General features: G+C 42.3%; 1 protein-coding gene across 3 annotated transcripts in view; it reads left to right on the top strand.

The window, feature by feature from the left end:
- Positions 1–18,575, top strand: part of cdc42bpab (CDC42 binding protein kinase alpha (DMPK-like) b) — a 95,408-nt gene that overhangs the window by 13,089 nt on the left and 63,744 nt on the right. The gene's annotated exons all lie outside the window — the stretch shown is intronic.

The raw sequence follows: 18,575 nt of genomic DNA, 5'->3' as shown, positions 1-18,575 counted from the left end.
CTTTTCTCACACTGACAAGTCTCTGAAAATTAGCATTGCACTTAGCTGTTGGCCTTATGTGTTCTATCCTATTCATTAAGGTTATGGGGCATGTTGTAAGGGCATTTGGGACTGAGCACTCCCTTCATCACCTCCCAGAGCAATCTGGTATGTAGGCCCCAGCTCTGGCTTTTGAGGACTCCTAGAGATCCGTAAATATATTTGTTCCTTCATTTGAGAAACAAGCACTCGTGTTCTGCTAAAAGTAAAACCGGCAGTTTCTCTCACAGCTGCCCATGTCACCCGCTCTCTCTCCTCCACCCATCCTTCTGCGCTATAGTCCATATAACTCAAGAAGACATGCTGAAATCTATGGCCGGGATGATGCCAGTATCTCAATACTCATTAGTATCCCGGCAAGGAAACAAAACAGGAAGCAGATTTAAGTTCTTTATAAATACAGTCCTAATGTCAGAAACAAACATAATTATGTTGTTATGTTATGGTCCCAGCTCTACTGAACCCCCCCCCCCCCCCCCCCAAACTGTAAAGTCCCCTCACCTCTTTGTGATGCTAGCTGTGTTCATTGGGGTTTGTAATGACAGACAAGCATCTGTGTGGCATGGTAGGTAAGATCCCACTTCTGGCACCAGTGGGGGCACATTATTGCTGAAATGAAGACCACCAGTCAGAATCTCCCATTGCCCACATAGCCTAGACCTAGATGTCTCTGATGCTTCAAATTTATTTCTTTTTTATGTCCGAAGGTTTGGTGTAGCCTCCAACTTATACAATTGTCTAAATAAACAGTGAATCTGTCAATCTAGGCTGAAATCTTCCAGACAGTTCATGTTGAGCTGAAGTCTCATTTTGTTTCACACGTTTAGGCGACGCCAAAACAGAAACTCCTGTAAGCCGATGTTCTCATCATTTTTGCATTTTTGTCCCATGTGTAGCCTTGCAGTTGTCATGACTCATGACACAACTCTGATCTAATCTTTTGTCTTGTGCCTTTACCCCCCCCCCCCCCCCCACTTCTCTGCCGCTTTCTTAATATTTGAAGTACATCATGTTTGTGTGTTTACCGCAGCGACAGTGAGACACACCCTGTTCTGTTTAAAAAGGCTCTGACTCCAGTTGCGACCCAAATGGCACCCTATTCCCTATATAGTGCACTACATTTGACCAGGTAAGTAGTGCATTTATATAGGGAATAGGGTGCCATTTTTGGAACGCACACCATATCAGTGCCCTGACCTACTATTATTGTGGAGACTGGGGATGACGTCATTGCTCTGGGAACTCTGGTGTCACGAGTGTGCAGTGCAGTATTAAACCAAATTTATTGCTCAGACGCATGTTGACGTGCTATGTAAGTGATTCCCAGGATCCCAGACGCGTTTATGTATTTGGGCACTTTATTCATGATTTAATGGTTCCACTCTCCTCTCAGTGACGGGCTGACATATCCAGTGTTTCCGCCGCAGTCATTTATGTGTCGCTGCACCACGGCAAAAAAAAGATGGAGCGTGATAACATATTTTTGCCGAGGCGCAATTTGAAGATGTTAAGAACAGTCCACATAAAATGTTCCTCTGCAAACGAAACGAGAAATGAATAAAAGTCTGACTACCCCATAGAAGAGTAGTTTATCTATTTACCTAGTTGGCTTGTTGTTGTGGTGTGTTCTATTCGAGAGAACTTGAATGCGTCTCAAGGAATGTTTGAGTACCATAGGGAGGGAAACGTGCATTCTGACAAGTAGTCAATGCACAAAGTCTTGCAATGGTGGGAAAAACAGCAGTTTTAATGGCTTTGTTAAAAAGAGGAGGATCCCAGTAGGGCTGTTCCGGTCACAAAATGTAGTCAGCCGGTGATTGTCAAGCAAATAACTGTTGGTCTCGCGGTAATTGACCGTTAATTAACATGAACACATTTAGCATCTCCTGCCTTCTACACATAGCCGACAAGCTACTGATACAGACCTTTTGGAGCATCAACATTTTAAAAAGTATAATAAATCCATGTAATATAGCCTACACCTACACAATAAATCCATTTTTATTTTTTATTTTAGACCGGTCTAAAGAAGCATGATATGAAGAAAATGTAGTCTTTCAGAAGAACAGAATAGCATACTCTGAGTTGTCCAGATGTGGCTATGCCAAATGGCTGTGGGCTACACAAGTTCATTTAGCAGACAAGATTTGCTTAGAATTCCATTATTTTATAGTATGAAGAATGCAATTGAATAAAATATAAATATTTTCTCTAAACGATTTGAGCGGCTACTCTGTGAGCGGTTAACAAAGAAATGGGTATTCCTATGTGCTTAATTTAGAATTATTAATGTAACTTTAGTTGTTCTATAAACGTTGGGCAATGTTTTATTTTATATACATTTTAAGGCTGCATGATGCGACTCTAATGATGATTTGAAAGAAGTTGCTTGAAAGGCATGAGCTCTGCTTTGTTTTTTGCGCAGGCTATACACACTTCATTAGTCTCTCATTCACAATTTGACAAGCACTTGATAATGCCTTGAATTTCCCAGCGGCATCCCCTTTGTGGCTGTATTGTACCCTAAAAAAAACCATGCCTTTGTTGTGCCCTTCTTCCTTAGTGCTGCGCGCTCTCCATCACGTGATTGGGTCTTTCTCACAGGCTACAAGTGAAGACAGAAACATAAGGGACGCAGCTGCACGCGTCCTTATCCAAAAGGCTGTTTCTTATGCTGGCCATCATTCACAAGTGATATTGTCACCCATCAGACTATTCTTGATTTAATCTTGTCTTTACATATATGTGTGAAATTTGTTTTGATTTAGAATGGACCATTATCATGCACCTGTCTTGAAACAGGGGCAGCAGAAAAAATACCATGTCATCTATGCACTTAAATAGTGAATGGAGGACGCTTTCCCGTGATTCGTTTTCATGCCAGCCAGGTAGGCTATACTCCTATTGTAAAGAACAGCAATGTGCTTAATATTAGGAAAGTCGAGAAATAAATAATAGTAGCCTAGCCTAGCCTATAGAAAGCTGATGGGATCCTCTTTTTAATAGAGGCCATCACTCTGTTTTCTCACGCAATTGCATAGCTTATAGAAATGTTGCACAATATGGGCTCTCATGAAGTGTTTGATTAGATTTTTGATACATTTGCATTGATGTCAGATTGATTAGAGGGACAATAGAGTGCTGAGTACCAGGCAGTTATTAAGTTTGGTAGGCTACTAATGACCATGAGCCGCATCAGAGCTTGGAGAAGCATAATTACCATGACTAAACTGTCACGTGATATTTGACTGCCTTCATGACTCGTGACCACCGGTGTGGCGGTAATACGGTCACCGCAACAGCCCTATATCCTAGCTTTCCATTCCTAGTTTATTTATTTCTCAACTTTTAAATATGCGCAAACTGCATATTTTTAAACCCAGAGTTTTTAGCAGCACTATGGTTAAGCACATTACTGCTCAGCAAATTGCAGTGAGTGCATACTGTAGAATGGAGCTATATGTAACACAGGTCAATTGTAGGGTATCTTGGGGTAAAATGCCACCCGACCTCAAATGTTTTTGGTAGGGAGTGTCATAACAAATTGTGATGAGACTGATTACAATTTTAGTTGAGCAAGAGTAGTGGTAACCAGGGAAAGTCTTTTGTGGGAAAAAGGTGATATGAAGTGGTTTCTGTGAGAAGTACAGGCAGTGTTACCCCGGGTGGCTGTTTACCCCAAGTTACCCTAACAGGTAGGCCTCCATTATATTCACTGTGTTTGTGCAAATTTTTTGGGACATAAAGTTAATCAAAAGGATGCTAACTATTTCAAAGAGCACATATGGGATCTAGCAAATGATTAGCCCGATAGCAGATAGGCAACCCAATGCTTCAGCCCATAATGCTTCAGCCCATTTATTTATAGCTTCTATGCTCCATCAGCTACAGGTGATAGAATGCTTATTGCTAATAGCATACCTGATAATATGGACCACACATGGGCTACAAGGCCTTCAGAAAGTACCCAACACCCCTTGACCTTTTCCACATTTTGTAATATTACAGCCTGAATTTAAAATTGATTCAATTTGGGGGTTTTTGTCACTGGCCTACACATGACTTTTCATACATTTTGTTACATTACAGCCTGAATTTAAAATGGATTAAATGTGTTTGTTTTTGTCACTGGCCTACACACAATACCAGATAATGTCTAAGTGGAATTATGTTTTTTGAAAATGTTTATAAATGTATAAAAAATGAACAACTGATATGTCTTGTGTCAATAAGTATTCAACCCCTTTGTTATGGCAAGCTTAAATAAGTTCAGGAGTTCAAATGTGCTTAACAAGTCACATGATTTTTGAATGACTACCTCATCTCTGTACCCCACACATAGAATTGTCTGTATGGTCCCTCAGTCGAGCGGTGAATTTCAAACACAGATTCAACCACAAAGACCAGGAAGGTTTTCCAATGCCTTGCAAAGAAGGGCACTTATTGCTAGATGGGTGAAAAATAGGGCTGTACCCGACTAGAAAAATGTCTTAGTCAACGGAGAGTCGTCTGTTCTTAAATTTTTTTGTGTATTTTCCCATGTATAGACGCATTCTATGCATTTTAATCAAATCAAGCATATGCACTGAGCTTGCCTGATACTTTAAGCTCACTGTTTGAAGAAATAATTAAGACACATAAATGACTAGAGGGAGTCCGGCAGCAATTGATTTGATTGTGTCGGGCTCAGACCAACAACAACAAAATGACAGCGAGTGACTGTGTGACTAGCACCCATTGTTTCTCTCCTCCCTGCTGCAGCGACCACCTCAGAACATCAACAGTGTTTATCGCGCTGTCCGTGTTGCTGAAACATAATTACAGCTATTTCTGACTGTAAAGTTCTGTTACCGAAATCCCTAATTTGTTCACAAAAAAACATTCCCAATAGAGCAGGTATTACCAAACTGGGGTAGGGTACGCGCAATGCCGTCGGAGGTACGCCAAATAAAAATGTGATTCACATTTTTAAAAATATATAAAACATTTCTTCACATTTTCAAACGGTCCATTTATATTTTCCAACGGGGCTATACATTTGGGTGAGGTTATTTTCTCACCTGAGTAGCCTCGTTTCACTGCCAAAAATAAAATTAAACCAGCTAGTGTTCAGCGAAATAACAAAGCAATGTCAAATACAGGTAGCCTAGTCAAATAATTAACATCCAATCACATTAACCGTTACTCTCTCGTGGGAAACCTTCACTCTTGTGCAGACATTTAGAAACAATACATGAGAATTTGAAAGATATCCCACAGAAGTTTTTTGAGCGGGATTAAAGATGACATTTGAGTAGTAAGACATATGTAAAAGCAACAGATAATAATAAGAAGGGGCTAGAAGCTTCTCATATGGTGAGCTACCGAGTGGCTAGGACAGGCAAGCCCCATACTATTGTGGAGGACTTAATTCTTCCTGCTGCCGTGGATATGGCTGGGATAATGCTGGGGGAAAAGGCCAAAAAAACTATACAGACAATGCCTTCATCAAACAACACTGTTTCACGACGCATCAGTGACATGGCAGGAGATGTTTTGAAACAATTACTGCTACGCATACAAGCCAGTGAATTATATGCATTACAGCTGGATGAGTCAACAGATGTGGCGGGCCTGGCACAGCTCCTGGTATATGTCCGTTACATTTATGGGTGGTTAATTAAGGAAGACATCCTCTTCTGGAAACCAGGACAATATGAGAGGATAGTTTTTAAAGTACTTGGCAGCTTTGTGACATCAAATGGCCTTTGGTGGTCAAGATGTGTTGGTATCTGTACTGATGGCGCAAAAGCCATGACAGGGAGACCTAGTGGAGTGGTAACGCGCGTGCAAGCAGTTGCTCCCGACACTACTTGGGTACACTGCATCATCCACCGAGAGGCTTTTGCTGCCAAGGGAATGCCTGACAGCTTGAAAGACGTTTTGGACACAACAGTGAAAATGGTTAACTTTGTTAAAGCAAGTCCCCTGAACTTGTATATTTTCTGCATTATGCAATGACATGGGCAGCGACCATGTAATTATTTTACAACATACAGATGTGCGCTGGTTATCAAGGGGCAAAGTATTGACATGTTGTTTTTTTAAATTGAGAGACGAGCTTAAAGTTTTCTTTACTGACCACTTGCATGATGATGAGTTTCTCACACGACTGGCCTATCTGGGTGATCTAAATCTAGGATTTATAGGGACTCTGCAATTTATATTCAATGTGTGGGATGAAATTGAGGCTATGATTTATAAGTTGGAGCTCTTTTCTGTCTGCATTAACAAGGACAACACACAGGTCTTTCCATCATTGTATGATTTTTTTTGTGTGCAAATGAACTCAAGCTTACGGACAATATCAAATGTGATACAGCGAAGCACCTGAGTGAGCTAGGTGTGCAATTACGCAGGTACTTTCCCGAAACGGACGACACAAGCAGCTGGATTCGTTATCCCTTTTATGCCCTGCCTCCAGTCCACTTACCGATATCTGAACAAGAGAGCCTCATCGAAATTGCAACAAGCGGTTCTGTGAAAATGTCATTTAATCAGAAGCCACTGCCAGATTTCTGGATAGGGCTGCGCTCAGAGTTTCTTGACTTGGCAAATCGTGCTGTTAAGACACTGATGCCCTTTGCAACCACGTACCTATGTGAGTGGATTCTCGGCCCTCACTAGCATGAACTAAATACAGGCACAGACTGTGTGGAAAATAATTTAAGACTCCAATACAACCCAACATTGCAGTGTTATGTGCATCCTTTCAAGCACACCCTTCTCATTAACCTGTGGTGAGTTATTTACAATTTTTGATAAATAAGGTTTTATATGTAAGATGGTTAAATAAGAGTTTTTTTGTCACAACCTGGCTTGTGGGAAGTGACAAACTCACACTCATTCTTATGTTTAATAAATGTATCATATAGTGTGTGTGTGGCAGGCTTACAATGAAGGCAAAAAAAACAACATTTGAGAGTGCGCTGACCCTGGTGCTAGAGGGGTACGCAGCTGGAGTTTGAATGTTTGAAGGGGTACGGGACTAGAAAAAGTTTGGGAACCACTGCAATAGAGTACCACAGTATGAGTCATAATACCCATAAAATCTAGCGGTCAAACAGGGAAATTGTTCCAATTTGTTTTTCTACCATTTATTTTTCCCATAGGGGATTTTTAGAAACACTTCAAATAAGGGCTGTGTTTCGTGTAGGCTTACCCTGGCGTGCCGTTTTGATAACCATGTAAATCTCTCTAGGACAAGGTGTGAATGTAAATAGTCTGGGTGGCCATTTTGATGAATTGTTCAGCAGTCTTATGGCTTGTTAAGGAGCCTTTTGGACCTGGACTTGGCACTCTGGTACCGCTTGCTGTGTGGTAGCAGAGAGAACAGTCTATGACTTGGGTGACTGGTTAGGGGAGGGTTTGGCCGGGGTAGGCCGTCATTGTAAAAATAAGAATTTGTTCTTAACTGACTTGCCGAGTCAAATAAAAAGACTGGGGTTTTTACAACTTTTGGGGTCTTCCTCTGCCTAGCATATCGGTCCTGGATAGCAGGAAGCTTGGCCCCAGTGATGTACTAGGCTGTACACACTACCCTCTGTAGTGCCTTGTACCGCCTTACGGTCGGATGCTAAGCAGTTACCATTCCAGGCGGTGACGCAACCGGTCAGGATGCTCTCAACGGTGCTGCTGTAGAACCTTTTGAGGATTTGGGGACCCATGCCAAATCTTTTCAGTCTCCTGAGGGGGGAAAAGGTGTTGTCGTGCCCTCTTCATGAATGTCTTGGTGTGTTTTGGACCATGATAGTTTTGTTGGTGATGTGGACACCTTTTGTCTTGCTCACGTTGAGGGAGAGGTTGTTGTCCTGGCACCACACTGCCAGGTCTCTGACCTCCCTATAGGCTGTCATCGTTGTCGGTGATCAGGCATACCTACCACTGTTGTGCCGTCAGCAAACTTAATGATGGTGTTGGAGTCGTGCTTGGCCATGCAGTTATGGGGTATTGTGTGTAGATGGGTGAGAAATATTATTTTCATCCATTTCGAATGGAGGTTCTGTTTTTTAATGTATTAACATTTGTTTTTGGACAATAATTTCCTCCAGTTTAGATGGACGTCATATTCTATTTGTCTCCTCTTCTCGTTGGCTTATTATAGGGACAACGTTGTTTTTATTGATCTGTTTCAGTGTCAGAATAGTAGTCTACCCTGTAATTTGTCGTATGAAAGAAAATATATTCTGCTAATGTCTCCAGTCATATAAAATGTAGTAGAATTGCATGAAATATCTTCAGAACAGGCCAAATTTTCCCCATGCAAAGAAAGTGTCTGATCTAGCCTGTTGCCTAGGCCCACTCTACGCTATATGCGCCCAATCATGCATTGGACAGTCTTTTTAAAAAAAACAGTGATTGAGTTCTGTTATTAGCCTAAATTATGACTATCCAATCTACTCATCACATTATGAATAGTAGGTTACGTTACATAAGTCTGCAAATGCGATGATGCATGGAATGCTTTATTATAAAGGTGCATTTTTTTAATGGTGAAAATTTGCTTCCCCCAACTTTTTCTCACACAGTTGCTTATCTTATAGAAATGTTGCACAACATGAGCTCGTGGGCTCTCATGAAGTGTTTGATGTGATTTTTGATTGAATTTACATTGATGTCAGAGTGATAAGAGGGACAATAAGAGTGCTGAGTACCAGGCAGTTATCAAGTTTGGTAGGCTACTAATGACCATCAGCAACATCAGAGAAGCCTATTTACCGTGACTAAACGGTCATGTGGAATTTGACTGCGGTCATGACTCGTGACCGCTGGTGTGGCGGTAATACGATCACCGTAACAGCCCTGCTCTTTACATGACATAGACTTAAACATCTTAAAGAAGGATTTTAAAGCCTTGAGACAATTGAGACATGAATTGTGTACCATTCAGAGGTTGAATGGGGAAGACAAAAGATTTAAGTGCCTTTGAACGGGGTATGGTAGTAGGTGCCAGGCGCACCGGTTTGTGTCAAAAAATGCAACGCTGCTGGGTTTTTCACACTTAACAGTGTGTATCAAGAATGGTCCACCACCCAAAGGACATCCAGCCAACTTGACACAACTGTGGGAAGCATTGGAGTCAACATGGGCCAGCATCCCTGTAGAACGTTTTCAACACCATGTAGAGCCCATGTTCTGATGAATTGAGGCTGTTCTGAGGGAAAAGGGGGGTGCAACTCAACATTAGGAAGGTGTTCCTAATGTTTTGCACACTCAGTGTATATCACACATGACAAAATTCATGTTATGGAAGTCCCCTTGGCAAAGCCTGGGGAGCTCACATGCTGCAGATTGTCTGATTCCTGGCCAAGTCTTTTAGTATTGCCACTCCTCCTCTCCTCTGCCTGTCCTCGTTCCACATCTGTGTACTGGAGACTGGAGAGCCCCTTGGCCGTGACATGAAGGACCTGGTTACATTTTCATCTGTAATTTATAGGATGTTTTAAAGCTACTTGCAATTAAATGGCTAAAAGGTTATTTTTCTAAAGTTGCCTGGCTGGTTGAGGCTTGGGTCACTTTAGTTCGAAGCAGCTGGGGTAGCAGCCTACTTAAAAGTACAGATTTCATTTTTGATAAGGGAACCACTGACTGTGCAGCTGTTTCCCCTGCCGCATTTATACCCTAATTTGATTATTTATTTAACCAGGAAGTCCAGTTGAAATAAAGAATATCCAAATCCTTAGAGATCAAGAAGGCAGCTTTAGTTTAAATGAGTTAGAACTAGGGGTTGGAACTGGTTCGAGGAACAGAACCGGAACAGCGTGAGAACTAGGGATGTTAATGGTTAACAGATCAGTCAGTTAGTTAGCCGGCCGAAAATATAAAATCAAGTTGTATTTGTCACATGCGCCGAATACAACAGGTGTAGACCTTACCGTGAAATGCTTACTTACAAGCCCTTAACTAACAATGCCGTTCAAGAAATAGAGTAAAGAAAATATTTACAAAATAAACTAAAGTAATTTAAAAAAAATCAAATCAAAAAGTAACACAAGAAAATTACATAACAATAACTAGGCTACATATAGGGGCTACCGGTACAGAGTTAATGTACGGGGGTAAAGGTTAGTCGAGGTAATTTGTAAAGTGACTATACATAGATCATAAACAGTGAGTAGCAGCAGTGTAAAAAGAAAGGGAGGGGGGTCAATGTAAATAGTCCGGGTGGCCATTTGATTATTTCTTCAGCAGTCTTATGGCTTGGGGCTAGAAGCTGTTAAGGAGCCTTTTGGTCCTAGACTGGTGCAGCTTGCCGTACGGGGGCAGAGAGAACAGTCTATGACTTGGTTGACTGGAGTCTGACAACTTTTTGGGCCTTCCTCTGGCACTGCCTAGTATATAGGGTCATGGATGTCAGGAAGCTTGGCCCCAGTGATGTACTGGACCGTATGCACTAACCTCTGTAGCGCCTTCCGGTCAGATGCCGAAAAGTTACCATACCAAGTGGTGGAACCTTTTGAGGATCTGGGGACCCATGCCAAATCTTTTCAGTCTTCTGAGGGGGAAAAGGTGTTGTCGTGCCCTCTTCACAACTGTCTTGGTGTGTTTGGACCATGATAGATTGTTGGTGATGTGGACACCAAGGAACTTGAAACTCTCGACCTGCTCCATTTCAACCCCGTCAATGTTAATGGGGGCCTGTTTGGCCCTCCTTTTCCTATAGTCCACGATCAGCTCCGTTGTCTTGCTCACGTTGAGGGAGAGGTTGTTGTCCTGGCACCACACTGCCAGCTCTCTGACCTCCTCCCTATAGGCTGTCTCAAGTATTCACCCTCTTGGCATTTTTCCTATTTTGTTGCCTTACAACCTGGAATTAAAATAGATTTTTTGGGGGGTTTGTATCATTTGTTTTACACAACATGCCTACCACTTTGAAGATGCAAAATATTTTTTTCTTGTGAAACAAACAAGAAATCAGACAACAAAACAGAACTTGAGCATGCATAACTATTCACCCCCCAAAGTCAATACTTTGAAGGGCCACCTTTTGCAGCAATTACATAAAAGGCATTTAGCTTGTCTGGTAGGCTCGTGTCACTGGGCAGCTCGCGGCTGGGTTTCCCTTTGTAGTCCGTAATAGTTTTCAAGCCCTGCCACATCCATCGAGCGTCAGAGCCAGTGTAGTAGGATTCAGTCCTGTATTGACGCTTTGCCTGTTTGGTGGTTCGTCTGAGGGAATAGCAGGATTTCTTATAAACTTCTGGATTAGTGTCCCGCTCCTTGAAAGCGGCAGCTCTAGCCTTTAGCTCAGTGCGGATGTTGCTTGTAATCCATGGCTTCAGGTTGGGATATGTACGTACGGTCACTGTGGGGACAATGTTGTCAATGCATTTCTTGATGAGGCCGGTGACTGAGGTGGTATTCCCTTCAATGCCATTGGATGAATCTTTGAACATATTCCAGTCTGTGCTAGCAAAACAATCCTGTAGCGTAGCATCCACGACATCTGACCAGTTACGTATTGAGTCACTGGTACTTCCTGCTTGAGTTTTTGCTTGTTAGCAGGAATCAGGAGGATAGAATTATGGTCAGATTTTCCAAATGCACAAATTTTACTATTTGCAATGAATTTAACTGTTTGTTAATGGGGGTTGGTTAGTCGTCAACAAAATTTACTGAAATGTTCATCCCTACTGGGATGAAAAACGCAACAAAGCACCCACTGTCACATTTTAAATTAGAAAAGAAGGGATGAACTTTTTCAGTACTAGTTAAGGAAACTATAGTGATCTCCTTTCACATTGGATTTATTAAATACAAAATGGTAAGATCATTATTTCAAATGTGGTGCTGCTCTGCACGCACAAGCTTGTTAGCTAGCTAGCCTACTCTGGTCCAACTTTAAACCAACTCTGAAGTTAAAAGAAATCCCTTCATGCCCAGGTGCTTCAAGCCAAACCTCCCCATCACCCTCTCTTGCTCTCTCTCTACCCGCAAATATCAGACGCATCTTGTGCCCATCTTGTGCCCTACAACTATCGCTTGCCTGCTCCATAGCAAGCTGCTCTATCTGCACTGATTGGTGAACACATTTAATGTTGAGCTAAACATTTTTTTTAAATATTCGATTTCAGATATTGAAAAAGGAACACAAAGGAACGATATAAACCATTACTTTTTGGGGGTTCTAACCGGTTCAGAACTTCATTTCGCTGGTCGGAACAGAATGGGTAAAAAGTATGGTTCTGTTCAGAACAAAACAATTGGAAAATAATTTTGGTTCCAACGGCTGGTTAGAACTGTTTGAAGTCCACAGACAAGACGCGATCGTCCTGTGTCCCATTGTGACAGCTACACGTTTTCTCTACATTTGAATGTGATGACGGTTGGGGAAATTGCGCGAGCCGCGTCGAGAATTCCAAAAGTATGAAAGCCAAGATCTTACAAGGTCGAACTTATTATGAGGAACATCCTTCCAGTAGTGCTGTGAAAGGCCATTCCAAGATCTGGCCCCTCTCGCTCTCCCTCTTTCCCTCCTCTGGAGGTGGCATTTTTGTGTCATTACCTCACTCTGGCCGTAAATAATCCCTCTTATGGCTTCCAGATGTCCCCTATCTCTGTACATCACAGCGCTGCATGGATGTGGGATCTACTGTCTCTCTCACTCAATTCAATTCAATAGACTATTGACATGGCAAGTTAAATTAAGTACACATAAAACAACAAGATCGGGTTAACGTAGTAGTAATAATAATAATAGTAGTAGGCCTGGTAGTAGTGGTAATGCTATTAACAACATCTAATGAGAATAAGAATGAATAAAAGTAATAGTAGTAGACTTGTTTTAACATGACTGAGAAGCCACATGTCATGAAAGCCCAAACAAAACAAAATGGCAAATACTATTGTTACATTCTGTACTTTTCACTGGCGGTCCCTCGGGTTGTGGCAGGAGGACGCGTACCGCATTTGGCTGCCAAAACTGCGCAGTTTTTTTCACCCAATATATATATATTTTTCTAGTTTCAAATTCTTTGTAGTGAATGATAATTTGGGGAAAGAAAGATTCTCTTAGGTCTGAGTACACACACTCTCCTCTACTGTACCTGTTTCAAGTACGGAGAGGGTAGAGCAAATATACATTGGCACATGTAGGCCAGTGCATATGGAGGGGGACTCGTTCAAAAAAAACACGCACACACGTGCTTACGCACACAGGCCTAGGCTTACACAAACACACACACACAGTATTGAGAGTGCAGAGCCCTAGGGTGACGCCTGGTTACTGTATTGACCGTGACGTTTGTGTTTCTTTAGCTGAATGAACACACTTGTCTGCATTCTACAGTAGTACAACGTTTTCCTTCAGCTGCATCGTCTGTGGATAATAAACTCACTTCTTCTAATGGACCTAGATCTGTCTGATAATCTGTGTCTGGGATAAACCAGTCCGTCACTGGATTAGTTGGGCCTACTCATGTTTTTCCAGTTGCGCTGCATACGTAGTCACAGACAGTGCTTCTAACCAATGGAACTGAAAGTCTCATGGCTGTTTTGAGTGCACTCTGTTCTGCTGACAGTGAAGTCACTTAGTTTGAAAGCTTTTGCAGAACCGTCGGGGACAAAACAAAGACACCAAGTCAGTCATCGTTTGGTTGGATATTCACGTTTAAAGCGCCACACCTTGTCATAGCAACAGTAGCTATGTTTAGCCGACCCGTATATTTTGATAGTTAGTAAAGCTGTATAGTCAGAACTGTAAGGCCTTTTGTCTGAAGCTCGGAGTAAAAAGGGCGGGATGTCACAATGTACATAACATTACTTCACTGTTAGACAAAACGCACATGACCCTTGGGTAAATTTGAGCGAGACTGGTGTTGTTTGTGTGTGGCCGAGACCGCTTGTGTCTAGGCCTAGTTACCGTGTCAATGCAACAAGTAAAGAAGTGGTGGTGGTGATACTGGGGCGTTATAGTAATTGCGAGATTAAGGATAGGAGAAAAGCCCAGTGTGTGCCAAACTAAGCGTCGGCTCGTTCTACTTCCCACAATGTGGACAGACATAAGGAAAATAGACCCTTGTGAAATCTTTGTTGAAACCCCAGAAATGGTTCATGCCATTTTTTCAGAGTTCACAGGACTTACCCGTGACTCGCTCCGTTGAGAAATGGTCATCAGAAACAGAGATTATGCTACAGGACTGGTATTTCGTGGCGCGTTGTCAGAGCATGCGCAGAACAGCTGGCAGGCATATTCACGGTCATTTTCAACCTCTCCTTGTCCCAGTCTGTAATCCTCACGTCTTAAGCTGACCACCATCATTCCTGTTCCCAAAAACTTTAAGGTTTCATGCCACAAAGACTACCGCCCTGTAGCACTCATTACTCACTATAATCATAAAGTGCTTTGAAAGGCTGGTTATGGCCCACATCAACTCCATCATCCCAGACACCCTAGACACACTCTAATTTGCATACCGCCCAACAGATCTATAGACGATACAATCTCAATTGCACTCCACACTGCCCTCACCCACCTAGATAAGAGGGAAATCATATGTGTGAGAATGCTGTTCATTGATTACAGCTCAGCGTTTAACACCATTTTCCCCTCCGAGCACGTCCACATCGACGGGGCTGCGGTGGAGCGAGTCGACAGCTTCAAGTTCCTTAATGGTCCACACGTGCTCACAGTCGTGAAGGAGGTGCAACAGCGCCTCTTCCCCCTCAGGAGGTTGAAAAGGTTTGGCATGGGACCTCTAATCCTCAAAAAGTTCTACAGCTGAGACCATCTTGACTGGCTGCATCACTGGTTGGTATGCCAACAGCAACGCCCTCGATCGCATGGCGCTACAGAGGGTGGCGAGGACAGCCCAGTACATCACTATTCTGCCATCCAGGAACTCTATATCAGGTGGCGTGAAAGGAATGGCTGGAAAATCATTAGACTCCAGCCACTGCCATAGAGACAGTTTTTTTTCTGCTTCCTGAACAGCTTATCTCCAAGCCATGAGACTTCAAAAATAGTCCCTGTAGCCATTTTGTTAGCTATCTGAGTTGACCCCATTTAAAAAAAACTTTTTGCACTGTCTCTATGCACACTCACAGGATTCTACACATTCACACACACACTGACACTCCATCTCACACACACACACCCTTCATTTGCTCGCACACACATTTATACTGACTCTAAGCACTCACATACAATCATAATATACGCTGCTGCTACTCTGTTTATCATATATCCTAATGCCTAGTCAGCTTACCCCTATACATACACTACATGAACAAAAGTATCGTTGAACATCTCATTCCAAAATCATGGGCGTTAATATGTAGGTGGTCCCCCCCTTTGCCTCTATAACAGCCTCCATTCTTCTGGGAAGGCTTTCCACTAGATGTTGCAACATTGCTGTGGGGACTTGCTTCCATTCAGCCACAAGCACATTAGTGAGGTTGGGCGATTAGGCCTGGCTCGCTGTCGGCGTTTCAATTTATCCCAAAGGTGTTCGATGGGGTTGAGGTCAGGATTCTGCAGGCCAGCCAAGTTCTTCCACGCCGATCTCAACGAACCATTTCTGTATAGACCTCGCTTTGTGCATGGGGGCATTGTCATGCTGGAACAGGAAAGGGCCTTCCTCAAACTGTTGCTACAAAGTTGGAATCGCAGAATCGTCTAGAATGTCATTTTATGCTGTAGCCCGAACCATGAAAACCAGCCCCAAACCCTTATTCGTCCTCCACTAAACTTTACAGTTAGCACTATGCATTGGGACAGGTAGCGTTTTCCTGGCATCTGCCAAACCCAGATATGTCCATCGGACTGCCCGATGGTGAAGCGTGATTCACCACTCCAGAGAACTCGTTTCCACTGCTTCAGAGTCCAATGGCGGCAAGCTTTACACCACTCCAGCCGACACTTGGCATTACCATGCGCAATCTTAGGCTTGTGTTGGGCTTCACAGCCATGGAAACCGATTTAATGAAGCTCCCGACAAACTGTTCTTGTGCTGACATTGCTTCCAGAGGCAGTTTGGAAATTGGTAGTGAGTGTTGCAACCGAGGACAGACAATTTTTACTCGCTTCAGCACTCCGCTGTCCCATTCTGTGAGCTTGTGTGGCCTACCACTTCGCGGATGAGCCGTTGTTGCTCCTAGACGTTTCCACTTCACAATAACCGCACTTACAGTTGACCAGGGCAGACATTTGACGAACTAACTTGTTGGAAAGGTGGCATTCTATGACGGTGCCCTGTTGAAAGTCACTGAGCTCTTCAGTAAGGCCATTCTACTGCCAATGTTTGTCTATGGAGATTGCATGGCTCTGTGCTAGATTTTACACACCTGTTAGCAACGGTGTTGCTGTGTTAGCCAAATTCACAAATTTGAAGGGTGTCCACATACTTTTGTATGTACGTTATAGTGTATCTACCTCTATCATTCCAGTATCCCTGCACATTGTAAATATGGTATTGGAACTGACCCTGTATATACTGTAGCTTACTTAGTTCTCGTGTTCTTCTTCTTTTTTTTTTCTTGTGTTTTTGTTCTATCTTGTTATTTTTTTTTGTCCTACATTGATATTGAGTACTGCATTGTTGGGTTTCTAGCTTGCTAGAAAAGCATTTCACTGTACTTGTGCACGTGGCATTAACTTGATGTGCACTCTTACAGTATATTTAAACACTGAAGAAGTGACATCGGTATTTATATTCGTCATACCACACTGAGCAACTGAAAGCCCTGCCTTTCCTTTCCTTTATCAGTAAAGGTTGTTTTTGGGCGGTGGTTTGGTCTAGTGTTGTTCTCTGGCTGGCTGTGACCCTCGCTGGGATTCTGACAGGGGAGCCAAGGGCCTCTCTGGATAAGCCTGGCACATGACAGTGCCAGGATGGAACACTAACCAGTGGATGAAGGAAGGAATGAATGAATGAGTATTTGATGTGACCCATGTATTCGGCTTGTGCAAAAGGGTCCACCTAAGCAAAATGCTGCACAGATCATCAGCTCCATCCATCAGTAGGCCCATGCTATATCCTAACATATAGGCATTTAATAGGTCTGTATTACGTTCAAGCGTATCCAATCTACTGCTCGGTAGTCTGACCCTGCTGAACCAACTAACCAACTGGCAGTCTACCTCAGGTTTAATGGAGGATCCAGAGTAAAAAAGGAAGTGGGTGAATGTCCTTCCTCTGCAAAGTAGGGAAAATGCTGCTTGTCTGTTGACTCCGGATTACGTTTGTGAGTCACCCAGAACCCTAGGCCAAGTCAAATGTAAGGGTAACGGTAGACAGTTTTTTTATAACTGCCCTCTGCACTTCCAGACCACTGTGGTTTACTATAAAGATCTCAGCGGTCATGATCACAGATTGACCCTATATAAACCCCTCCGCATACAGGACTGACAGGCAGGAGGACACTCACCGGAAATCATTACTAGTGGCTAAATCCGTTTGAGTTCGATCACTATTTGACAGCATCACCTTCTGATTTGAACGAAACCTTCCGTACAAATTTGCCCTTTGAAGAAGTGCTCAGGAAGTGACTGTTTGGATCTAAATGCCAAGACATTAAAGAAATAAAGGTGCTCAAAGTTGACTTATCTTGCATACCCTGAGACATCTATGTTTTCATCACTGGAAAAGATAAAGGGTTGAGATTGATATCATTTAAAAGCTTACAGTGACCCCAAAAAAATATAAGATTTACATTTTTTTACCTTACATTTATCTAAAAACACAAACTCAAAAATAAAAGACAATTCGCTAATGTTGCAGCTTAGACCCTATTTTATATCAGGTTGGAGGTCCACACATAAGGTAATGTTGACTTGAATGGGAATATCTCTCGTTTTTAATTATACTGTCAATCCTCCATAGTAAACCTATTGAAATCATATAAATATAGATAATATAATACACATGATAACCATTTATGTAGACATTTGATGGTTGGTGGAATGACAGCCATCTTTGTGGTAGTAATTACAACATTTAAATGTCAACGGTGTACCTGTACCAGTTAAATTGCAGTGGTATGAGGGGATGGGTCCATTTTATGAATTATATTTCTATGATTTGAAATGACACCCATCTTGTATTCAAGAGCATGTTGTGTCTCAATCAATGATTTATATATAGACTAGATGACCAGTGGCTTCAATGGCCAATATATAGTATCCAGGGTTTATCTACATCACTGGTCTCAACTGATGATGGGCACAACACAAAAATGTCAGATGTAAAGTAGGGTCTAAGCTACAACATATGCAAATATAAAAAAATGGGAGTAAACTTTTTTTTGGGATAATTGACGTTAAAGGTAAAAAATGTTTTATTAAAAAACAACCCTGTTTGTAATCTTTTAAATGAGGATGTACTCAACCATTTATCTTTTCCAGTGATGAAGACATGGAGGTCTCATTGTATGGTGGGGTTTGCAAAATGGGTCAACTTTGAGCAACTTTACCTCCTGAATGTTTTTGGCATTCAGGCCCCAAAAAAATCACGCTCTGACCACTACTTCCATGGGCAAACATGTATGGACAGTTTTGT

The sequence above is a fragment of the Salmo salar genome, chromosome 15 (assembly GCF_965601325.2).
Source record: "Salmo salar chromosome 15, fSalSal1, whole genome shotgun sequence".
Taxonomy (NCBI): domain Eukaryota; kingdom Metazoa; phylum Chordata; class Actinopteri; order Salmoniformes; family Salmonidae; genus Salmo; species Salmo salar.
The sequence above is the reverse complement of the archived record's forward strand: the minus strand, read 5'-3'. Positions and strand labels throughout refer to the sequence as shown.